Genomic DNA, 24,155 nt, shown 5'->3' on the forward strand with positions numbered 1-24,155 from the left:
ATACAAGGGAAACAAAAAACTGCTTTAAAAAATGGATGGAGGTGCAGAATAGGAGAACATTTAAAAGGACCAACTAATCCATGATGACAGAAGGAAGTAAGGGGCAAGGATGACTTCTTGACAGTGGTGAATCATTAAAAGATGACTAAAAGTTTAGTAAAGTCTATAAAAAAATCATCTTTAAAATGAAATAATCAAGCCAGGATTGATGGTGTTATTTCAGATGTTTCCAGATTCAGAAATAATTTTGATCTAAAATTTGAGTCAAACAATAAATTTTAAGGCCAAGGATACTGGTTTGTTTGTTTGTTTTATTATGATATGTTAATCACCATACATTACATCATTAGTTTTTGATGTAGTGTTCCATGATTCATTGTTTGCATATAACACCCAGTGCTCCACGCAGAATGTGCCCTCTTTAATACCCATCACCAGGCTAACCCATCCCCCCAGCCCCCTCCCCTCTAGAACCCTCAGTTTGTTTCTCAGAGTCCATCGTCTCTCATGGTTCATCTTCTCCGACTCCCCCCCTTCATTCTTCCAAGGATACTGGTTTTGAATGCCAGTTCTATCATTTAACTGTGTGATTTTTTTATTTAATTTAATTTAGTTTAATTTTTTTTTGGTGGTGGTGGTGTTCATTAACAAATCTTAGTTATTAAACTGGAGATAGGCCCCATCTCACAAAATTTTAAAGATAAAATTAGATAAGGTTTGCAAAATGTGTACCTTTATTATTCCTGATATGTTGAATCAAGTATTCAATACATACTAGTTCTCCTCTCTCTGTTTTATAAAACAATTTCCATGATCCAAAACATTTCTAGTATTGATCATTGTCTAGTTTCCCAGCGCTGCTCTAACAAATTACCACAAACTTAGTGGTTTAGGAGAATACAGATTCATTTTCTTACAGGTCCGGAGGCCAAATTTCCTAAAACCAAGGGGTTGGCAGGGCTGCATTCCTCCTGGGAGGTTTAGGGAGGAATCTGTTTCTTTGCTTTTTCCAGCTTCTGGAGGCCATTTACATCTACAGATCCCTCTCTGGCCTCTTCTGTTTTCATATCTCTAACTGACAGTCCTACGTTCCTCTTTCCACTGTGATGACCCGGTTATGCTATTGGGCCACCCTGATAACTCAAGGTGTTTTCCTCATCCCAAGATCATTAATCACAACAACAAAGGCCCTTTTTTCATCTGAGGGAACATATTCACAGTTAGCACATAGACAACAGGCCAACCTAAAAAAAAAAAAGAACTTTTGAAAAATGTTAAAATAGCCTCTTAAAATAAATGAAATGAGATTAATTCCCTTTATTCCTGATAACTTCCCTTCAGTTTGACTACTTAGAGACCCAGGAGTGCAATTACATTTATAAATTTTATACTGAGAGATTAATAATAGATTTTTGTAATTAACAAAAACAAATAAGCAAGCAAATTAAACACAAAACATAACATAAACCTTGTTCGGATAGCTAAAATATAAAAACACGCTGAAAGAAAAGGGAAGACAAATTAGTCTCTAAAGGACTTTCAATGGAAAAAATATGCAAATACTTGTGAAGATTTTCTGATTAATACAATGAAAGCCAATTTAAGTGTTATAAAATTGACTTGATATAAAAATCTTAGAACATTCTGGATTCAAGTTTTTCGAGGAATTTGCTCTTCACAGGACATCTCAACAAAGAGGAAAGTGTGTGGTAAGAGAATTATGGCAGTATGTTTTTTACACCCGTTGTATGGTCAGAAATACTGTGAGGAAAGCATAGATCTGGAGAAAGAAAAACATATTTGAGTAAAATCTGAGCTTTGTGTATGATGAGCTCATGTTTTAAGCACGTGTTCTTGGCTGTTGTTTCCAAATACCCTCCACCACTGAGGTCTGAGCATAAGGCTACTGTAAGTGCAGCGACCTTTAGTTCTCTCAAAGCTTGAATTGAAACGCTCTCACTCTTTGCCTGCTTTTCCTTTTTCTAACCTCAACACCCAATATTCTATTTAAAATTTTTCCTATTGGACTGGCTGTATGTACACTGAAGCCTGTTCACCTGGTAGCTAAACATTAGGCAGGCATAAATTTATATAGAATCAAATATAGCAGAAGAGGAACATGTTAACCGAGGAAGCTTGATGGATTATAAAATATATTATATAAAAGAAAGAAAGAGTTACTTATTCTGCATACATGAGAAGTTAAAGAGAGCTTTATAGAGAATGCTTGCACAGCCTTAAGGAATGCAGGGAAAGGGTGAGGGCGTTTCCAGAAAGAACAGAACAGGAAGTTCAACGTTATGGGGATGAGAGAGAACGTGGTATCAGGACAAGAAGCAATGTGGTTAAGTCTAGAGCAGAGGGTCAAGAGAGCAACAGAAGGGAAATGTCTATAAAGGCAAACAAGGGAAAACATTGGAGGAACATGTCTGAAATGCTGTGGAGCTTGGATGTAGTCTGTGGAGGACAGAAATAAGAATAGCAAAAGCAGTCTGGAGGATCAGTTAGAAGAAAGGATTTGCAGGCTCGGAGTGAAGACAACCACTTGAGCAATTCTTGGCATTGCAGATATGGAATAGAAAATAACTTAAGAAGGTAATGTTTTTAGGATATAATTGTAAATTTAATTTGATTTGTGAGGTTGGTAACAGAAAGAATGGCATTTAGGATAACGGCCAGATTCCTATCTTCGGTGAGTGGTGATTACACTTACTGTATAAGCAAAAACTGAAGGAAATACAAATTTGGGGTGTGGGTTAGTGTTAAGCTGTATTTAAGGTATATCAAAAATGAGATACTTTGAGAACTTCCAACTGCAAATGCTGGATTTCCCAGGTATTGTAAGTCTAACCTGGTTATAATCAGGATTTATCAATGTATGTTAAAATAATGAATGTGCATAACATGGTCTAGGAAAAAAGTGTGCAAGCAGAAGGTTAAGAATAGAATTTTGAAGACATCATTATGGAAAATAAGTCATTGACACAATAGTAATTATAGTTGCAGCAAAACTATATTCCAAGAGAGACTGTTTTCTTTTGTTTCCTTTTTGTAATCTGTTTTAGAACTCCATTGTACAATTTAATAACCAACCGTCTAGAATTAAGCAAACCAAAATTGTAAAGCACTTTGAAATCTCTGTAAGTGCAAATGTGAACATATGCACTTATACAAATATTGAATACAACCATAAAACACATCTACCAAAAAGTATACAACATTTCTATGCTTTTCAATAACATCCCTGCTTGGCAGAATTCAAGACTAACCCTGTTTTCTTTGCGAAGAAGCATTATCTGTGTTCACAGTAAGTATCTAATTTTTTTCACAAAATAAAAAACTTGAAGTGGTAATTTTTCCCTCAGTAATTTCTTCCTTTACAGCTGATGTTTGTATATCACCTAAAATGCTGCCGATGGGTGTGAATTAGGAACATTTTGCTCCTTCCTTCTTGATTATATTTTCCAGGAATTTATTTTTGTCCAGTTTTGGCTTAAAAAATAAAACCTTAGATGTGGCAATGCTTTCTCTATTCCTATTAATTTATAACTGCTTTTATTATTGTTTTCTTCTTTTTTAATTAGAACATGTTTATAGCTCTCTTTCTAAGTCCTGTCTTGAAATATCTGGTTTACTGACACTAGTAATGAAAACATGAGATGATGAGTTAGCCACTGCCTTTAAGTTGTTTTTTTTCTTTTTTTTAGATCTATTCATTTATTTATTTGAGACAGAGAGAGAGAGAGAGAGCAATCATGAGTGCGGGGAGGGGCTGAGGGAGAGAATCCTTAAGCAGACTCCCTGCTGAGTGCCAAGCCTGATGCCAGCTTGATCTCACAACCCATGAGATCATGATCTGAGCAGAACCAAGAGTCAGACGCTCAACCCACTGAGCCACCTAGGCACCCCTACCTGCCCATAAGTTTTAATCTACATTATTCAAGTTTTCCCTTAAGATATTATTACTTGTTGGGCGCCTGGGTGGCTCAGTTGGTTAAGCGTCTGCCTTTGGCTCAGGTCATGACCCCAGGGTCCTGGGATCGAGTCCTGCATAGGGCTCCCTGCTCAGCGGGGAATCTGCTTCTCCTTCTGCCTGCCACTCCCCCTGCTTGTGTTGTCTCTCTCCCTCTCTGTCAAATAAATAAATAATTTTTTAAAAAGATATTATTATTTGCGGTTTCACTGTAATATTAAGAAATATTCTATCTTTATTAATGCAAATAATCTGTTGTGCTGAATAGAAAGTTCATTTTGAAAAATGCTATTACTTTTTGACTTACATAGTTTCTAATTTTTAAAAAATTCATTAAGAGTATCATTCTGGCCAAATATTTTAAAGAAATACTATGTAAATAGCCCATTGAACATATACAGGGAGATATAAAATGTGAGTAAAGGTTAAGGATTTCCATATCAGTTAGTTTCATTATGTTGACTGGATTGACTAGATCCTCCATGTTTTAAAATTTATGTATTCTTATATAGAGTGAAATAATGACAATATGTTAAAATGTGCCAGTAAAATTGGAAAGCTGTTGGTTCATCTTTAAATGGCTAACAGATTTTTTTTAAGATTTTATTTATTTATTCATAAGAGACAGAGAGAGAGGCAGAGGGAGAAGCATGCTCCCTGCTGAGCAGGGCACCCAATGCAGGACTCGATCCCAGGACCCTGGGATCATGACCTGAGCCGAAGGCAGATGCTTAACCATCTGAGCCACCCAGGTGCCTGGCTAACAGTTGTTTTTAATTTCATGTATATTCTTTGGTGCACAAAAGATCAAATTTGTTTTGTATTCATCACTGATTGTGCTTCTCTTCTTCTATTATTTCTGCCTGATATTAATATTGTTATCTCTTCTTTAATTGGGTGCAGGTTTCCATAATACAGCTCTTTGGCTTTAAATTCTTCAACATTATTACATTTTGATCTAATTGTTTAGAAGCAGATATTTACCCAGTTTTGTATTTTGATATAATCTCAAATGTTTGCTTCCTATAAACAGAATTTAAGCCATAACATTTTGCCATATCTAGTTTTTTAAACTTTTTTGCTGTAAAAATAATTCTGAAATAATTTGAAATATGTGTACCCTTGTTTTTAATCCAAGCTAAAAATTTGTTTTCCAAGTTATTTTTTACAAATACATTTATCTAATTATAAATCCCAAAACAATAACTTTTGACTTTTCAAAAGTTATTGATTTGCTTAATTTGCTTTGTTTTACAGTCAGCACTTTAATTAAAAAAATAGTTTATTTCCCTTTCATTTTCTCATCTAAAAGAATAATCCTCTCATTAAAGTTCTTGTGTCTTTATTTCTTTTTTAAAGATTTTATTTATTTATTTGACAGAGAGAGACACAGTGAGAGAGGGAACACAAGCAGGGGGAGAGGGAGAAGCAGGGCTCCCGCTGAGCAGGGAGCCCGATGTGGGACTCGATCCCAGGACCCTGCAATCATGACCTGAGCTGAAGGCAGATGCTTAATGACTGAGCCACCCAGGCGCCCCTGTGTCTTTATTTCTGCTATAAATATATAGCATTATTGAGCCTGAAAATTAAGGTAAGTATATTTATTTTCCTGTTTCTACCTTATTCAGTTGGCTTCATTATTCCTGACCACTTTTAGTATGGATTTATCAATTTTAATATTTCCATATTTATTTCTCATAGATTTAGGAGCATTTTTAGTGAGTTTTTTAAATGTCTGGGTAATACATTTTTCTTAAAATCCGAAAATTCGAGAATAACTTTTGATTATCTTAAACAATGAAATATACCCAGCTCTGACATTCTTGAATGGCAACCTTGATGCTATTTTAGGATCGTCTGCCTTTATTTTCTGCTTTGGTTATTTTTGCTGTTGTTTTGATGGCTGTTTCCATATTCTCTCTATATTTGTCCTTGCCATGTTTAAATTTTTAGTCTAGACATTGGTTATTCATATTTCTGAGTTATGATTTGAAGGTAAAGGTATTTGTCCAGCTTAGGGCAATTTCTCTTATAGATTTGATATTTTCTCCTTCCATTTTTTTTTCTAGTTTTAGGAATAAATAACTTCCATATATTGGATCTTTCTAATCTTTCTTCTATACATTGTTTGGTCTTCTCATAATTTTCCACAATGTATACAATTTTGCTATATTCTCAAATTTGTCTTCTTCATCACCACGTTTATGTTCTGTCATGCCAATCCTGCCTCACTGAAATTTATTTCAAAAAATTTTTTTAAAGATTTTATTTATTTGAGAGAGAGAGAGAGCACTTGGGGGGCGTGGATGGGAGAGGTAGAGGGAGAAGCAGATTCCCCACTGTGCAAGGAGCCCGATGCAGGACTCGATCCTAGGATCCTGAGATCATGACCTAAGTTGAGGGCAGACGCTTAAATGACTAAGCCATTATATTTTTAAAATATATATGCAGAAAAATGAACTTATCAAATACATAATTTAAAGAATTTTCACAGTGAACACAAGGCCCTCACTGCAGATTTTAATTTTATTATTTACTTTTAATCCCTTGTATTTTTTATACCAGTCAGCATCTGATGTATATTTTCTGTACATATATATTATATTTTATTATATTTGTATATATATTATATCTCCTGATGCAAATTGTTAGTGGCTCATGTTATATCATGAGAGGTATAGTTTTCTGAGTAGGTGGCCCAAAAGTAAGTTGATAGGCTCTGCCACATACTCTCAGAGCACCCTGCATTTTCATAATTTATAATACTTTTTACACTTATATTCATATTTTTAATGCACTGCTCAACCAGATATTAAGCTTCATGATGGTAAGTAGGAAGACTTTATTATTTATTGCTGTATTCCTGCTATCTTTCAGAGTGCCTTGAACATAGTAGGCATTCAATGAATATTTGGTGAACACAAGGATGATTGAATAGTGGGGGGAAAAATGAATGAAAAAGTTAAAGAGACAGAATTTTCCTGGTGAAAGTAGGTATTAACTATTTTTTTCTGGATTTTCTGGATTTTTCAGAACTATCAGTGTCAAGACACAGAATAAACTGACAACTCACCTCCTTTCTTGCCAAACATGCTGATTCATTTCAAAACATACAGCAAGTTGTATTTCTAGCCAAGCTTCATTGTTATGGCATGAAGCAAAGAAATTTGCCAAACCTTTGCATATTTTTAGTCATTATCATTATGGTCTATAGCCTTTGTTTACTTTACCCAAGTGTCTTCATAGGTTTTTGCAAAGGAAATGGGAAGAAAACTTTAGGAATTTATAGCCTGCAACCATATTAACAAAGAAAACAACTTGTATCTCCAAAAGAATAGATATTTTTTTGCAAGTTGTTTTGTTTGCACAAAGTAGCTATTTAATGAGAAGACTTTCCTTCCTATTCCTTAGAAAAAGTTTCTTTTTCCTCTACTATGATTTTTTTTCATGAGCCCTTAAACCATGAAAAATATATGTCAGTCAAGTGTAGAACACTAAAAAAGATGAATTTTCTCATTTTTTCCAATGATATCTGAATTTAAAAGACACAAAGAGATATGTGTGAAACACCTAGCTCAGTTTTCCAGATGCAGGCATCAAACAACAATTCAAAATGCTGTGACAGTTTAAGGCTCACAGTTGGAACTATTCAGATAAATTTCCCTCCACCCTGATTGGAGAAACTTTTCTTGGACCAGCATTTACCCTGCTGACATACAAATTAACTTCCTATTTAGTCTTTATTTTTTTTTCGAACTCCATGTTTATATGCACAAATTTTAACTTAAGTTTCCACAACTGCACATAGCTATAATTTTAGCTTTTAGATCATAACTAAACCAAATGGGTATAAATTAGATACATTTTTCTTTGACACCATAAATTTACTTACTCTGCCACTGAATAATGTAAAAACATTAAAATCTGTCTAAAATTATATGTAAATATTATGAATGGATTTTATTTCAAATGATTTAAAATCCTTGAGCTATCTAATATACACATCATTTTGCACCCCCAGATTTGGTGCTTTTAAGGAGTAGATTAATCACAATTGCACTATGGTGCCCTCACTCAGAATCGAAAGACTATAAACTCACTCTCTCCCCAAATCCACTATTTCTAAAATTAATCACATTCAAGTGTATTTTATTTTATTTTTTTTAAAGGAGATAGTATTGTATTTACTGTTGTATTGCAACTGTTTTCATTCCAGGATCATGAATATTGTTGCAAATCCCCTCTGTTATTTGCGTAATTTGCTTAGTTTTATACTTCAGAAAAGAGCCATTATAATGTGGTATAGATTTTTATTCTTCAACAAAATTTAAATCACTAGTTACCCTCTAATACTATAATTGCCAATGATAATGTCTTCTGTGTAAACCTGGCAATTTTCATTTAATTGCTTCCATGTTTATAGAAGACATAACAGATGATTAATGCCTAGCCTACTGTGGACCAGGCTTTGGAAATTACTTAAATAACTTTCAGTTAATACCTTAGGCCATAATCACTAATGGCTCATCTAACTTGCAAATGATTCAAATCATTTTTTCTACAAATATTTAGCAAAATAGAAGCAAAAATGTGCCTCAGCTCAAAACTGTCATTTATTTATTGAGGACACTGCATAACACAAGCTAATTATGATCGTTAGTTTTAGATAAATGCATTACTAAGTCCCTTTGACTCTTAAAATAAATGTTCATCAAATCAACTCACCATAGAAAACTTTAAATGATCCTATTTAAAAACATGAAAATAAAAAAATGCTTTATAATTCTCAAATATCATTTCTATTTTCTTGTTGATTTCCTTTATTCATAGTGAAAAATGGAATGGCATGATTTAACACAGGCACCAATGGTCAATGCTATAAAATTTAACTCAAAAGCTGTGACTTAATTTTAGAGGCACTTGTTATGAAGATACTGTAACATTTTAACACTTAAAACTTGAAGGAATAATTCCAGTTAAGCCAGTGACTTTGCCATAAATCAGCAACATATGATTAATGCTTAACTTTTTACCTTGATAGGTTACATCTAGATGCTCAGCTATTAGGTGTCATAGGGTTCATGGTGAAAGCTGAACTGTAACTTAAAAAAAAAAAGGAAAGCAGAGAGATTGAGGATTGCAAAAGTGGTGTAAGTAACAATGTCATGTGCAAATCACATTTGCTTCTCCTGAATTTTTTATTCTTTTTCTATACAGGCAAAAGACATCTTCTGTATTTTGCCCGAAAAAGGTACATCACCACTATCAAATGCACAAAACTGTCTTTAAAAGAGAGGATGTGTGATTTTTGTTGAACTGACAATACGCTTTCTTAGAAAAACTAAACTATCCAAAGCTAACCTCCTTAGCTTACTCTTACCAGAGAAAAAGTAATATAATAAACTAATAAACTAATTTTTATTATATTTAAAGAGTTTAAATGATGATGTTAAGGAAATCACCACCACCCTCCACCATCAGGTCCAAGGTAGGTGCCTTCCTTAGTACTTCCATGTTAATAGTTCTTTATCATGCATGTTAAAATGCATTGAAGGCACTATCATGTCCTGATTGCTTAAATGCATCTAATATTAGACACTGAAATTTGGGAGAAGAAAGGAGAAAGGAAGAGTTTGAAAGTTGACACTGGGGGCGCCTGGGTGGCTCAGTCTGTTAAACGTCTGCCTTTGGCTCAGGTCATGATCCCAGGGTCCTGGGATCGAGCCCCGCATCGGGCTCCCCGCTCCGCGGGAAGCCTGCTTCTCCCTCTCCCACTCCCCCTGCTTGTGTTCCATCTCTCGCTGTGTCTCTCTCTGTCAAATAAATAAATAAAATCTTAAAAAAAAAAAGAAAGAAAGAAAGTTGACACTGTTGAGGCTGCTGCTAAGTGCTGGTGATGATTTGGTCATGAGGGACTCTGCTGCGAAAACAAGAAACTACATTTCAAGACGATCCATCAGTGATGTAAAAACAAAACAAAAAAACCCAAACGTATTCACTGGCTCCTTTGCCCCTCAGGGCAAAGGTTCATCCCCGTGGCATGTAAAACCCCTTGTTCTTAAGGGTGGGGCATACATGGGTACCAAAGTGCATGGTGTAGTGCCCAAAGCCTCATTATCCGCAGGAAGGGCCCTGAGTGAGAGGCGAGAGCACATGGGCGCACATGAGGTGCAGTGCTGTGAGGCCGCACCTGCATGAAGCTATGAAAGCCGGACCCGAGTGGTCAGCAGTGGGATCAGAGAGTACCTAAACCAGCGCAGGAGTGGTGTCTCCTACAATCCAGCTCAAAGTTGCTGTTTAACCGTTTGGTAATTCTTTCAAAAATTGCAATGGACCCCACTAACTGAAAGGTGTTCTTTAGCTTTACACAACTTTATAGACCATAAATTAATAAATCATTCATCTAGCAACTGAAAAATATGCATTGAAAAGGTCCTGTGTACCTCAGGTTCCGAAGTAGACAGATGTCATTCCCTTTAACAACCAGAACATAATTGGGAAGACAATGCATGCTGTGTTCTAAACTAATATATATTTTTAAAAATTTGGTAGTGCTAGTTTTTCATAGTAGGAGCTTCAAAATTTTTTTTTCTTTAGTTACTATTAAGATAGTGAAGTTCTTCTTCACTTCTTGTGTCTAGCTCTTAAATGTTGATTGACTTTTCCTTTTCTAACTCCATAGCTGAATGGTATTTTGCCCTCCTGATTCAAAAAATCAGACGTAACAGCTCATGATAATTAAACTACGGTAAAACAAGTAGACAAGTCAAAGATCCCACACAGCCAGGTACACAGAGTAGACTAAATCCCACTGGGTTCCACTGAAAACTGAGAAGGTCAGAGCTCCTTGCACAACACACCCAGTATAGCCCTTAGGATTTTCTTACTTCTGTCCCAGTTTGACTAGTTCCTCAACTCTCCCTGATTCTCACAACCCTCCCTGAATTGAGTGAAAATGTTATCAGTAGCTACATTGTTTCAAGTGTTCAAGTCTTCCCTGGAGATTCTCTTCACAATTTCACAATATGCTTTGGAAAGCAGTTCTTAGGAACAGAAACATTTTAACTTTTTCACAGCAGTTGTCAGCAGCTTCACAAAACTGATGCCACTGCTTGACAGATGAGTCTGCTTAAATTGGTGGTGACCTGATGGTAGTAAATATGAGAGAAGGAGCCATAAATATGGACAGCTGCATTGACAGTGTTTCCATTTGTCACATGATTTTACCCAGGCGTGCTTCCAAACTGTCTCCACTCTTTTCTTTTGTTTCTTATTCTAGGAAACAAATGGTTTCCTCTCTTCCACCCACCTCCTCCCCTCACTTCTCAACCTTTGTAAGTTTCCCTTCCTATGATTAGAAAAATTTGTAAACACCTTACAGCCAGAGAAGCCGGACAAAGAAGATGGAAGGTGTGAGGAAGAGGTAAACGAGAAGAGGCAAAGGTAAGAAAAGCCTGAAAGTCTAATGCTGAGGTGCTGTCTTTGGGACCTCCTGGCTGTGTGTAGACTTTGTCGTCTCCGTAAGTTCTGTGTGCTTCTCTGTACACTTGACCAGTTAAAGTCAAGTTAGAATATGCCCATTGTAATACAGATAGGCACTGGTTCGGGAGAAATTTTATTCCATGTGGATTTTCAACTCATCTATCCTCTTTGAGAAGATGTTTATATATTTCCCAGTGTTTCATGAGTAAGTAGCAATACGATCTTACCAGGTGTTGCTAACATCTGTTGCATTTTTTTAAGGATTTTATTTATTTATTTGAGAGAGAGAGAGTGAGAGCACAAGCAGGGGGAGCAGCAGAGGGAGAGGGAGAAACAGACTCCCTGCTGAGCAGGGAGACCCACTTGGGACTCCATCCCAGGACACTGGGATCATGACCTGAACTGAATGCAGACACTTAACAACTGAGCCACCCAGGTGCCCCAAACGCCTATTCTGTTTTTGAAAGCTTTAGCATGAGCCAGTTCCCAACTACTTTCATCCCTAAAAACAGTTTCTCTACAAGATTTAAAAATACCCCACCTGGTGCCCCTGGGTGGCTCAGTTAAGCATCTGCCTTGGGCCTAGGACATGATTTCAGGGTCCTGGGATCGAGCCCCACTTGGGCTCCCTGCTCAGCAGGGAGTATGCTTCTCCCTCTCCCTCTGCCCCTCAGCCCCCCTTTCCCCCAGCTTGTGCTTTCTCTCCTTCTCAAATTAATAAATAAAATCTTTCAAATAAATAAATAAATAAATAAATAAATAAATAAATAAATAAATATCTCACTTGGGGCAACTGTGTGGCTCAGTAGGTTAAGTGTCTGATTCTTAACTTTGGCTCAGGTCATGATCTCAGGGTTCTGAGATCGAGCTCCACGTGGGGCTTGGGGGCTCAGTGGAGAATCTGCTTGAGATTCTCTCCTTCTCCTTCTGCCCCTCCCCTCACTCTCTTTCTCTCTCTCTAAAATAACTAAATAAAAATTTTAAGAAAATATCCCACTTACTTGAATCAGAAAAAAAAGATGTATATTATTTGAGCCCTTGGATACTTTCTGCAATGACCAGTAGCATATCTGTCAGTCTAGAGTATACACTTAATCTTTTCCCAAGGCATATGAATATAATCTTCCCCTGAAACCAGGAAGTGTGAATTAAGATTGAAAAAATTTAAACAGTTCTATTGGAGGGTCTTTCCTACAGTTTTGTCCCCATGATCACTCACAAAACAAAATTACCAGGAAAACAGGATAATGTTTTCATACAAATACAATATTCAAAATTCAAATTGAGGATAGCAATTTTTAATTTGATAAATTTAAAATGAGAAAGTCATACTATATAATTAAGATTTTGAAATAGATTAACATAATTTCATATGTATATCCCATTGTGAAAGATTTGCTAGTACTTTTTTTTTATGAGTAGATGACTTTTCATACATTTGGGGCCCAATTGTAGTAAAGCTTTTGAGGTAGAAGAGTTGTTAAGTGTTTAGTACATGCTGTAAACATGCCCACTGTGGATTTTAGAGTACTGGTAGATGAAGTCAAAAATGTAGCTAACTACTGACAACCACTAAAGACCCTCTACTGGAAGATAATCCACCTGGCCAAGCATTACCAAACATGTTCTTTGAATTAGTTTATTTCTAGGATTATAGAATATAAGAACACAAAATCCAAATAGTGGGAAAAGTCATAAACCAAAATTTGTGGCTGAAACAATGTGTTGTTATACTATTCAATTAGGATTGTCATCAAATTATTACAGAATGTCGATCTCTTTGCAATTCAGAGCTTTTATTCTTGAATAGGTGTGAAAAATGTACATAGAATTGATATGTAAAATATCATTTTTAACAAAGGGAAAATAAGTATATATTTTTCTGATTTCAGTAACTGGGTAATGTTTTTACATTTTTAAGAGCATAAAGCAAACTGTAAATCTTTAATGCAAAGAATATGAGTTTGTAGAAACCTGGATGAATAATTTTAAAACAATTGTAGATGCCCAGTGTCTAAGCTATAGATAAGTAAACAGGTCACCAAAGGGCTTTCAGCGAGCCCCTTAAATCAACTATTTTTGATCTGTATATTGATATAGCATCCCTTTTCATTCTATTTGGAGAGTACAAGTTATGAAGAACCTACTATGTGACCTTTTGCATATGATCATACCAGTACGTCTAAGTCCTTTCCTCCAAATCCACAGATATGTGAATTACTATAGTTCTGTATTATTTTAATGTTTTTATTAATATCAGTGTAAGAATAATAAATGTTCACATAAAATTTGGATGTGCACTTAATAAATATGTTAATAGAACTAGTTAAATTAAAATAATGAGTAGTGAATATAACAAAAGGCAATTATAATAGAGCTATAGTCTATAAATGTCATATATTAAGTCTATATAGTCTATAAATGGTCTACATAGTCTATAAATGGTCATATATTAAGAATCTCAAAAATATCTGGAAATTATTTTTGGCAATACTGCAATTTTTGCTGTTTATGATATATATATATCAATTGCTTTTCTTTGCAGTTCATATCTTTTTTTACTAAACAGATGAAAAAATCATGTAGGATTGATAAGTAAAATACCATTTTAGCAAAATTTAAATTGTTAGGAACCTAAAATCACAGAGCGAGGGGAGAGTAGAGCCAGGTTTAAACCCAGAAAGTCTGAGTTCTGAATTTGCCTCTTAATCCATTGGCCTACAGAAGGGGTTATTTTGTGGAGCAGCTAACAAGGTCTTTTTTCCCTTTCTCACAGCTTCCTCGCTCCCAATATTCACTTAATTTCAAGTCTAGGGAAATATAGCTCCATGTTACATCCAAAATATCCCCCACATTCACAAATTTTACACCCAGTGTTGCTTATCAATGCACTTTGCTAAACAAAAGACCATGACAAATATTCAGAAAGGGATCAGTAAATCCCCCAGTGGTAGAAGAAGGAGCCACTTTTTCCCCCTATCTTCTGATATTTAGAAATATTCTGGCTTGATCAGATATTCAAAATCTAGATTTAATCAGTAGACCCGATCATCATGTAGACAGATCTACTCATATGTAAATCTGTGACATTTCTTCTCCGACATAGACTAGAGAGGTGGCAGAGCATAGAAAATCATGGTTTAGCACTTTGCAGACTAAATTGATGTTAACAGCTACAGAAAAATACTGTAGATGGCATGGCTTCAAAAATATGTTTTAAGATAGAATATAGATAATATTCCAAATGGTTGCAATTCTTTAGACTTGATGTTAGAGTAAATAATACATTATTAACTGCAGTTAAATAATTTTTGAGCACAGTAGAAAATTATATGTTCTAAATTTAGAACAAAAGCCTACTAGTTCTGAATTTTATTTTCCTCTTTAAAAACATGAATTAAGAATAACTCTTTTTTCTGTCATTCTAAATTATATCTGAAATAGTAAAAAGTATGATTTTCAAAGGCAGAAGTATGGCAGTTTTGTAGAAATGATTTCCATCCAGTTCGAATGGTAACTAGTATGTTTATTGGAAACTTTGAATGTTAAAGATAAAATGATTTACAAAACTTAAAATAATTCTTTTTCATTGATGACTCCAAGATTATTGTTAGGAAAGACAGTAGTAGTGTGACAAGATATACGCATTAGAGCCATTGGAGAATGGAAGAAAGGACTTGTATATTATGACATTATGCATGTTTATAATTCTAAGCTGAAATTGTGTTTGTTGGTAATTCATAAATTTCCTCGGCCTCAATCTTCTTATTTACTAAATGGTGATAATGACCTTAAACATTGCTTGAGCTCTCTGAGACCTGTTTTCTTCCTCTGTAAAATGGAGAGTTGTTATGGCATAGGTATTGAAAATGTATATGCAAATTTCTCTTGGCATGTGAATGAGACCTTTGGTGAATCATCAATCAGTCCTCTCAAGGAACCATTTCTCCTCCTAAAAGTGAAAATTGATTGAATGTCTTTGACTCTGACCCCATATTTTCCTTCACCACTTATCACTGCTTTTCACTGCCTTGTTTTTACCTTAGAAACAAGAATTAGTAGAGGAAGAAGGGCTCTATATCTGACTACGCGGGGGATACAATACCCCTATATCTATTCCTGTTCTGATTTTCCTTACCTCAGGATAATGTTCTTTCATTAACAAGCTGCCAATTCAATTAAACTTTCCCCTCCATCTAGATAAGATATTAAAAATAAGGATACTTTGCAAATTCTAAGTTACTAGGAACATGAAAAAAATCAAGCAGTTCTTTCTAAGGCCTACTAGATATTAACTAAATTCACCAGTCACTGACTAAGCTCTTTCTTGTCTATGAAAATAAGATTTGTTTTGTCTGCACTATATGCCAGGTACTTTTTTAAGTGCTTAAGTGCATTTATCCAGTTACTTAGATGAGAAAACTGAAACACAGAGAGGTAAGTTATACAAGTTCCTAATACTACTAAAAAGGCAGAATCACTAACCAAACACAGCAATTTGTTTTTAAAACCATGCCAGTAAGCATTATTTTCTCCTGCGTATCTAATGGCCTGTATCTCCGTTTGAAATCAGCAGGAAGTACTTAAATATTATTTCAAATAAGACGTAACGATGAACCACTGAATGAATATATATATATTCATTTGCATATGCACGTATTATTATTCTCACATATTGAAGACATGAGTTTTTAGGAGTTTTCCAAATAAGAACTCACCAAAACCCTTTTATCAATTTATGCCATAAAGTGCATCTGCTGACATGGAAAGCTAGAGTATATCAGCATTTTTTTTTTCTTTTTCATTCATCAGATTTGTCCCCACCCCTTACATTCAAAACCATCTACTTTCCAGTTTAATTCTCTATATATCAGTATTACAGAAATCTAATCCATGGAGTTTCCACAGAAACCTCTACACACCATGTTTAGAATTCCCCAAAAGCTGTATTTTCCATCCTCTGTGTTTTCTAAGAGAAAAAGAGGTTTTAATACCCCCAAATAAAAAGTATTTATTTAATTATATGTACAGTCAATACATGCATTTATTGTTCTCTATAAAAGCACTCATTTGAAATCAAATATGATACAGTTTTCAAACATTCAAAACTGTATTTAAACAATATATTACTAAAGCATTTTCAACAAATATGTATTGAAAAAAATAAAAGCAAGTTGCCAGAACCCAGACTGGAAACTCCAGAATAATAAAGCTTCAGCATTAAGATCTGTACTTCTTAGAATAATTTAAAAAACAAAACAAAACAGCCCCTAAAAGAGCTTATTCCCTACTTGAAATTATGCTAAGCCATTAATTTATTCTAGTACTTGAGAAAGGGTGCACCATATAAAATCTTCTTGTCATTATTTCTTATCACTCTTTGTCATTTTCCTAGGAAATCTCTCATTTGGAATAGCATGCTGAAGTTTAACTCTACTAAATCTTATATGTGGGGAAAAGTCAGTCATAAACACTTCTTAGTAATCTATTCTCCCCGATCTTTGCATCTTTGTTTTTTTCCTTTTTCTTTTGTTCTCTCTTATATCTAACCAAAGTTGTGTTATCTGCAAAATTATTCGGTCTCTCTTGAAATACTAATATCTACATAAGGTGCCATTTGGCAGTTCAATTCCAAACTTTCACTATTCCTAAAGATAAGTATAATCATCTTAATAATTGTAATGGCAAGAAAAATGGGAAGCTTATGAACCTAATTATTACTTAAAATTATAAACTTATAATTATGTTTTTGCAACAAACCAGAGCAATAATACCCATAGCTTTAGGTAATACCCACCTGCTATTATTAGTGATTGAAAATGTTTGTTATCTACTAATAAGAAAGTTTATTTAGTACACTGTATTTCTGAAATTCTATAGTTCAACTTCTAAAACAATAAAAGCATTTTACTTTGTACTAGTTTCTCCCTTCTATTTCATTTCAAGAATTTAGTCTTCTAGAGATGAAATATTCTGAATTTGATACATAAAAGTATTAGTATTATTTTTTTGCCACACACTAATGCACTAAATGTGATATTTAATATTTGAAAGACAAAACAAAATTAAAAAGTAGTCTTTTTGTTTTGTTTGGCACTACCTCATTTTCTGAGTAAAAATACATTGGATTTTTCTGTAAGTACAATTTTGGATCTGGTTACTTGGAGGATAAAAACAAAAGCAACAATTAATTCATCCAGTTTTAAAGCTTCAGAAAGACACATGAGAAATTTCAGCATGGGTGACTTGATTATATTTGGGTCGTGAAGGGCCATGGTGATAAATATGTAAAGGAAAAACCGAGCTTTTAAACAAGAGCAACAACAATAGGATGTAACATGAATAGGGTCTATCTTGAGGGAAAAAAAAAAAAAACCTATATTTTTACTATTGACAAGATTTATGATTGTTAAATGTAAGATAGGAAAGAACAGCAAGTTGCAAAAATGATTCCCAGTTCTCTTAGGTGACTTGGAATATTGTAATATCACCAATTCAAAAAAAAATGGAGAAGAAGTAATTGAGGTAAAGATGATCAGTAAACCTTTTGACATGCCGAATTTGATGTGCCGACTGGTAACAATGTATACAGGAAACAAACACATGGAGAAAGAAGGCTTTAAATATTAAGAACGTGGATATTGGAGAACAGGTTAAATTCCTACATCTTTTTCCACTTCAGTGACCTTGGGGAGATATTTTTAATCATTTGGGGCCTTAGTGTCATCTTCTATAAAATACTGATTGTACATGTCTTAACGAGTTGTTCTCCAGGAAAAAAATGAGATAATCCACATAAAGCACTTCATCCAGTATCTACACCTCATAAGAGCTTAATGATCATTACCTAATGAAGCTACCGTGAGGAGTATTGAAATTGAAATACACATTCTGGAAATTCAGCACGGAAGTTGCAGTCAGAACGATGAGGCTGGATGAGATAGTCTAGGGAAAATGCATAAAATAATAAATGGAGGTTGCGGGTGGCTCAATTGGTGAAAGGGCTAAGTGTCTGCTTTCAGTTCAGGTCATGATCTCAGGGTCCTGGGATCAAGCCCCAAGTCAGGCTCCTTGTCCAGTGGGGAGCCTCCTTCTCCCTCTTCCTCTGCCCCTCGCTTCTGCTCAGGCACGTGTGCGCTCTCTCTCTCTCTCAAATAAATAAATAAAATCCTTTAAAAAAAGAAATGGAGATGAGTTTTCACCCGTTGGTTTTTTTGTTTGTTTGTTTTTAAAAAATAATTTTAAGTTTAATTAAGAACTCAGCCAATAAGACATTGAAAAATAAACTCATAAATAAACACTGGTTAACTTTTTCCAAACTAATGTGTAAGTTTAATCTATCAAACATACTGCAAAATTTTATCTGAATGATAAACAGTTGAAATACAAGTGTATTTTGAAAAATGAGAAAATTAGGAGGAACTGAACCATCAAATGTTAATATAAAATATAAAACTTCAAAGAAAAGGACTGGTAATTACATGAGAATAGACAGACCTAGTCAAAGAAACCCAGAGAATCAGATCCTTTCAAGTCAGTGAGAAAGATGGTGCAAGGAAAACAAGCTAAACCTTCAAATCAAGAGCACTGGGTGTTATATGCAAATGATGAATCACTAAATTCTACTCTGGTAACTAATATATGTTAACTAAATTGAATTTAAATAAAGAATTAAAACACACACACACACGCATTAAGTCCTTATAGCAACATACACACATCCAGGCATTCACACACAAACACACACGTACACACACACACACACAGCTAATTTCTAGACAGGTAACAGCATTGTTATTTTTAAGGAAATAATGAAAAAGGTAGAATACCAGTAACCATCTGATGTTGGTCTTGAGAGATGTCTTTTAGTAAGAAATTATTCCAAAGGAAGAAAACATGAAGAAAAATATGAATAAATTTGACCACATAAACATTTTATTTATTTAAGATTTTATTTATTTATTTATTTTTATTTATTTATTTGTTTGACACAGAGAGAGAGAGAGAGAGCACAAGCAAGGGGAGAGGCAGAGGGAGAAGCAGGCTCCCCCGCTGAGCAGGGAGTCCGATGAGGGACGCAATCCCCGGACCTTGGGATCATGACCTGAGCTGAAGGCAGACGCTTAACCAACAGTCACCAAGGGGTCCCAACCACATAAACATTTTGGTAAGACTAAGGACAGAATTGAAGTAGAAATATTGGAAATAAATGACAAAGTATCAGTTTTTAATATACATCTTGCCTGCAAGAAAATAGAAAAGCTTTTTAAGAAGACAAAGGACACAAACAGGCAATTCCTTAAATAAACAATTGGAAACAAATGTTAGAAACAATGGAAACTTTGTCCAGATGTATTCTTTATCCCTGGCTAAAATAGTGTTGGGTTTTCAAAGGTACAAGACCTGGCACTGTCTCTGTGGGGGCCAACTGTGACATCCAACGTACATTTTAAAATGTCTTTCCAGCAATTAACATTTAAGAAATTATCTTAAACAAATAATGAAGGATCCATGAACTATCTTAACCACATTCAAGCAATTGTCTTATACAATTATTTATAGATATATACATGGTTTTATTTTTAATTAGTTAATTAATTAATAAGAGAGACAGAACATGATAGCAGGGGGAGAAGCAGAGGGAGAGGGCCAAGCAGACTCCAGCCCAGCGCAGAGCCCGCCACAGGGCTCCATCCCACCACCCCTGGATCATGACCTGAGCTGAAATCAAGAGTCAGATGCTTAACTGACTGAGCCACCCTGGCGCCCCAATACATATATGGTTTTAGCCTAGGGGTGAGTGTGCGTGTGTGTGTGTGTGTGTGTGTGTGTATTAACAATATGCCATAGTTTGTGTATTAATAGTAGGCCAGAGGTTTAGTAAAGTATAATGGGCCACTAAATCGTATTGTAATAATAAGCTATCAGGAAAAAACTCATGTGTTAGAAAATTTAATGGCATTAAAAATGTTCATAATCACCTAATGAAGAAAACACTTTATAATATACTGCGTATATACTCATGTTAATTTGTGACATGCATTTTGAATATATGTATATAAATAAACCTTATTTTTGCCTGTATCTATATCTGCATCTATTTATAATTGTAAAGAGCTGCAGATACACACATACACAAACACACGCACAACCATATATGTTTTGTGTAAAGTAGTTGTCTATACTACTATTTTTCTAAAGTAGTTGTCTCTTAACAGTGAGCTTATGGGTATTTTTTTTAATTTCCTAATTTTCATTAAGTATTTTTTCCAGTAAGCTCATTCTTTGTATAATCATGAAAATATAATAAAATATTTTGGAAAAATAATAAAATAGCACAGTTCAAAATTCTTTAATATGCCTTATTTTTTGGCTGCAGCCATTCCACCAGTATGACGTAGAGATTTAACATTTACTTGTCAATGGTAGTTTGTATCACCCGTTGACATGGAGTGCAAAATAAAGATGAAATTTAAAGAGATAAATTGTTTAACTATGGAATCCAAATAGAAACACTGTATGTATTTCTAAATATTAGAAATATTGTGTGTATATGTATGTATGCGTTAAGTATATAAACTAGTCTCAAGAAATATAAGAAATACATTCACCGGAACATGTTCTTTTCTATTAGGGCAAGTTTGAATGTAAACCCTAAGATCCTAAATTGTCTGATAAAAGAATCCTATTTTTTATTTAACTTTTGTACTGTCCTTCTCTTCTGGGTAGGTTCACATTTGAATGATGACTGCAATCCTTTCTTGAAACCAAGAAGATAAAGTGTAGGTAAGTGAAATATAACACTGTATGTTACCTATACTGAAATTAAAATTTTTTAAAAAGTAATCAATGATTACACTAAATTGAGATCAGCTGAGCCTGTGGAAGGCATTAAGTCCATATTGACATTTACAAAAGGCAAACAATAAATACACATTCAAGAGGAAAAAGAGTGTGCAGACAGGTGAGTTATTCTACGAAGTAATCTTAACTAAATAAACAAGAAAAACAGTTAAAACATGGGCGGAGTTAAGTCTGTGGACATAGTGATCATGTGTACGTTTACAAATATGGAAGTTCTAAAATGGAGGCAGGTTTAATAGGCATTTTTTAAAGATTAAAAGGGCTTTTATATGTATATAAATATCCTTTACCAGATACAATGGAACTAGATGACTTAAAAATATTAATGAAGGTGCACTGTAATGAACTATTATAAGAAGAGATGGATTATGTTCAATTTCCTTTGGGATTTCATAAGATGTTGAGAATATCTGTCTCCTTTCAGATTAATTTATATTTATATATATATATATATATACATGATAGCAATAAAAAAAGGAAAATGTTACATTAAAATTATTTGCAAATGTTTTCCTTCTCTATCCCCTTAGAAAGATGCAGGCTTCATATTTTCCGGGTCAGCTTTTAGTCACTTTTGTTGGGTAAAATCTGAATTATGGGAGACGAGAAAATTGAAGTATGTCAGATAATTAAATTACTATGCATAGTAAAGAGATGAAAGAAAAGGTAGGAAGGGTAAAAATAAAAGGGTGATCTGTGAGGGTATTTTACAAGTTTGGCATGGAAATGACTACTTTGGGTCAACTCAATATTTGTAGTGAGAGCGAGAGAGGTGTATAAAGATTTAAAAATTTTTTACAATGCATGTGAATGTATTTCTTTGGGATTTGGCATGAGCTGTATGGAAGGTTAATTAGCTGGGTGTTTGAATCTTGTTTCTTTAAACACAGTCCTCTCTTGAGATAAGCAAAAGAAAAATGAACAATGAGCCTTATGTAATTGTAGGGTATACCGTTTGCTAATATCCAATATCCATTTCCCCTTCTTCCTTATAAAACTCTGATATGGATCCAGTGTCTGACTCACCTCCCCTCAAATCACCCCCTCCCATAAAAAACAAAACAAAACAAAACAAATAAATCAAAGACATGTGCATCGAAAAATATTGACCTTTACTGCCAGCTCCAGAGGTAGGAATGATTGATCTAAAGATAAGATCATTCCCATGCAATTGAGTGGTGCAAAAATGGGTATGTAACCCAGTTTCAGCCTATGAAATACCTGGGACAATTTACAGAGGTTTCCTGGAGAAGTTTTACATCTGCCCATAGAGACCATATAAAAAGTTGTATTCTTTCTTCTTCCTCTTATGTTGTCATCTTTTATCACAAATTCTGAAAGAGTGCCCATACAACAACAATCCTGAGGGTGAAAAGAATGCTGAAAATAGCAGAGACAAGGTATTGAAAGATTCAGGGGATTTGTAGGGCCCTACTGGGTGCTAAATAACCAGCTTTAAAATCAGCACTACCTCTAGATTTCCTAAAAATATCTTTATTGTTTAAATCAGTGTGAATAAAAAGTTCTGTTAGTTGTAGCCCAAAACTTCCTAATTGAATCTATAGTTTATATTTTGGGAGCTATAATTTAGTGCTCTGAAGCTGAATTGCCATTGTTAGAATTAGAATCCAAAAGAGTAACAATTTCACTGGACATTGTAAAATATGGGTGATTGTTCAGCAACTCCACACTCCGTTTCCTCTCCCACTGCAGGTGGGGGTGTGCTCTTCTGCCTCACTGATTTGGACTTGGCCTGCTAACTAGTTGTGGTCAGTGGCATGTGTACTTGTTATAGGTTGTCGTCTCAAGAAACAGTATGTCTCTTTTTGCTTTCTTGAGCTTTCATAATCACCATGAGGACATGCCATGGTAGCCTGTGATCCCAGAAGAATCAAAGTCATGTGGAGCAGATGTAGACCAAGCTCACTGGAACTCAACCTGGAGCAGCCAGTCAGTCATCAACCACAATACAGACATGTAAGTGAGACATAAATGCTTACTATGTTGCGTGCTAGATTCTTAGGGTGTGTGTTATGAAACATCTGTCTTGAGCTGACTGAGATAACATGAACTCTGGTGGCTATCGAATAATAGCATAAAATTAAAAGACAATGATGGAAATCACTCTGAGATCAACATCATAATTTTAGACCTACTGGGCAAAATGCAACTGGATGGACTTTTCTGAGAACCAAATACACCTCCATTAGTTATTGAAAAAGCCTAAAACTTCCCTTGTGATACTGAGATTTAGATTTAAAATAAGTTTTAACACAGTCTCCGCAGATTCTTCAGAAACCAGTCCTTCTGGACAATGTGGACAATGATGTTAGACATTCATGGACCAAAGGAGACTTTTGTCCAGATTCTATGGGGATTTGGCTCCTGATATGATACTTGGTGATTCAAAGTCTTTGGAACATGTTACCAAAACAAAAACAAAAATGGAAATCTTCAAGATTTACTATCCAGAGCCTGAAGCCTGGAGAACCATTCTTAGAACATGTTATAGAACCAAAGGTGGATTACATACTTCGAGTGCAGAGAAATGCCACCAGCCATGTAAGGTTCAGCAGGCTGTGCCCTTGACATTTTTCATGGACACAAAACCACCAGAAACCCCATTGATCACTGACTTAGGAGGGACATGCAGAAGGTAAAACATTGTTAAGATTCATATGAGGAGTAAAATACTCAGATTCAGTAACTAGTACAACCATCCCCTTTCCACCAGGTGCTTGTGTGTGCTTGCAGTTTTGAGCCAAGATAGAAGAGGAAGAGGAAAAGGAATATTGAATAAAGTAGAATTAATTAAGTTGATCTGTGTGAAAAAGAG

General features: G+C 34.8%; 1 long non-coding RNA gene across 1 annotated transcript; it reads left to right on the forward strand.

Annotated features, from left to right (window-relative positions):
* The first annotated feature begins 5,407 nt into the window (after nucleotides 1-5,407).
* On the forward strand, nucleotides 5,408-23,256 carry LOC113913250. Its single transcript, XR_003517130.1, has 4 exons — nucleotides 5,408-5,564; nucleotides 11,253-11,416; nucleotides 21,185-21,241; nucleotides 23,159-23,256. It is a non-coding gene; the product is annotated as an uncharacterized LOC113913250 (long non-coding RNA).
* The last annotated feature ends 899 nt before the right edge of the window (nucleotides 23,257-24,155 follow it).

This window comes from Zalophus californianus, chromosome 14, assembly GCF_009762305.2.
Source record: "Zalophus californianus isolate mZalCal1 chromosome 14, mZalCal1.pri.v2, whole genome shotgun sequence".
In the NCBI taxonomy this organism is placed as follows: Eukaryota; Metazoa; Chordata; class Mammalia; order Carnivora; family Otariidae; genus Zalophus; species Zalophus californianus.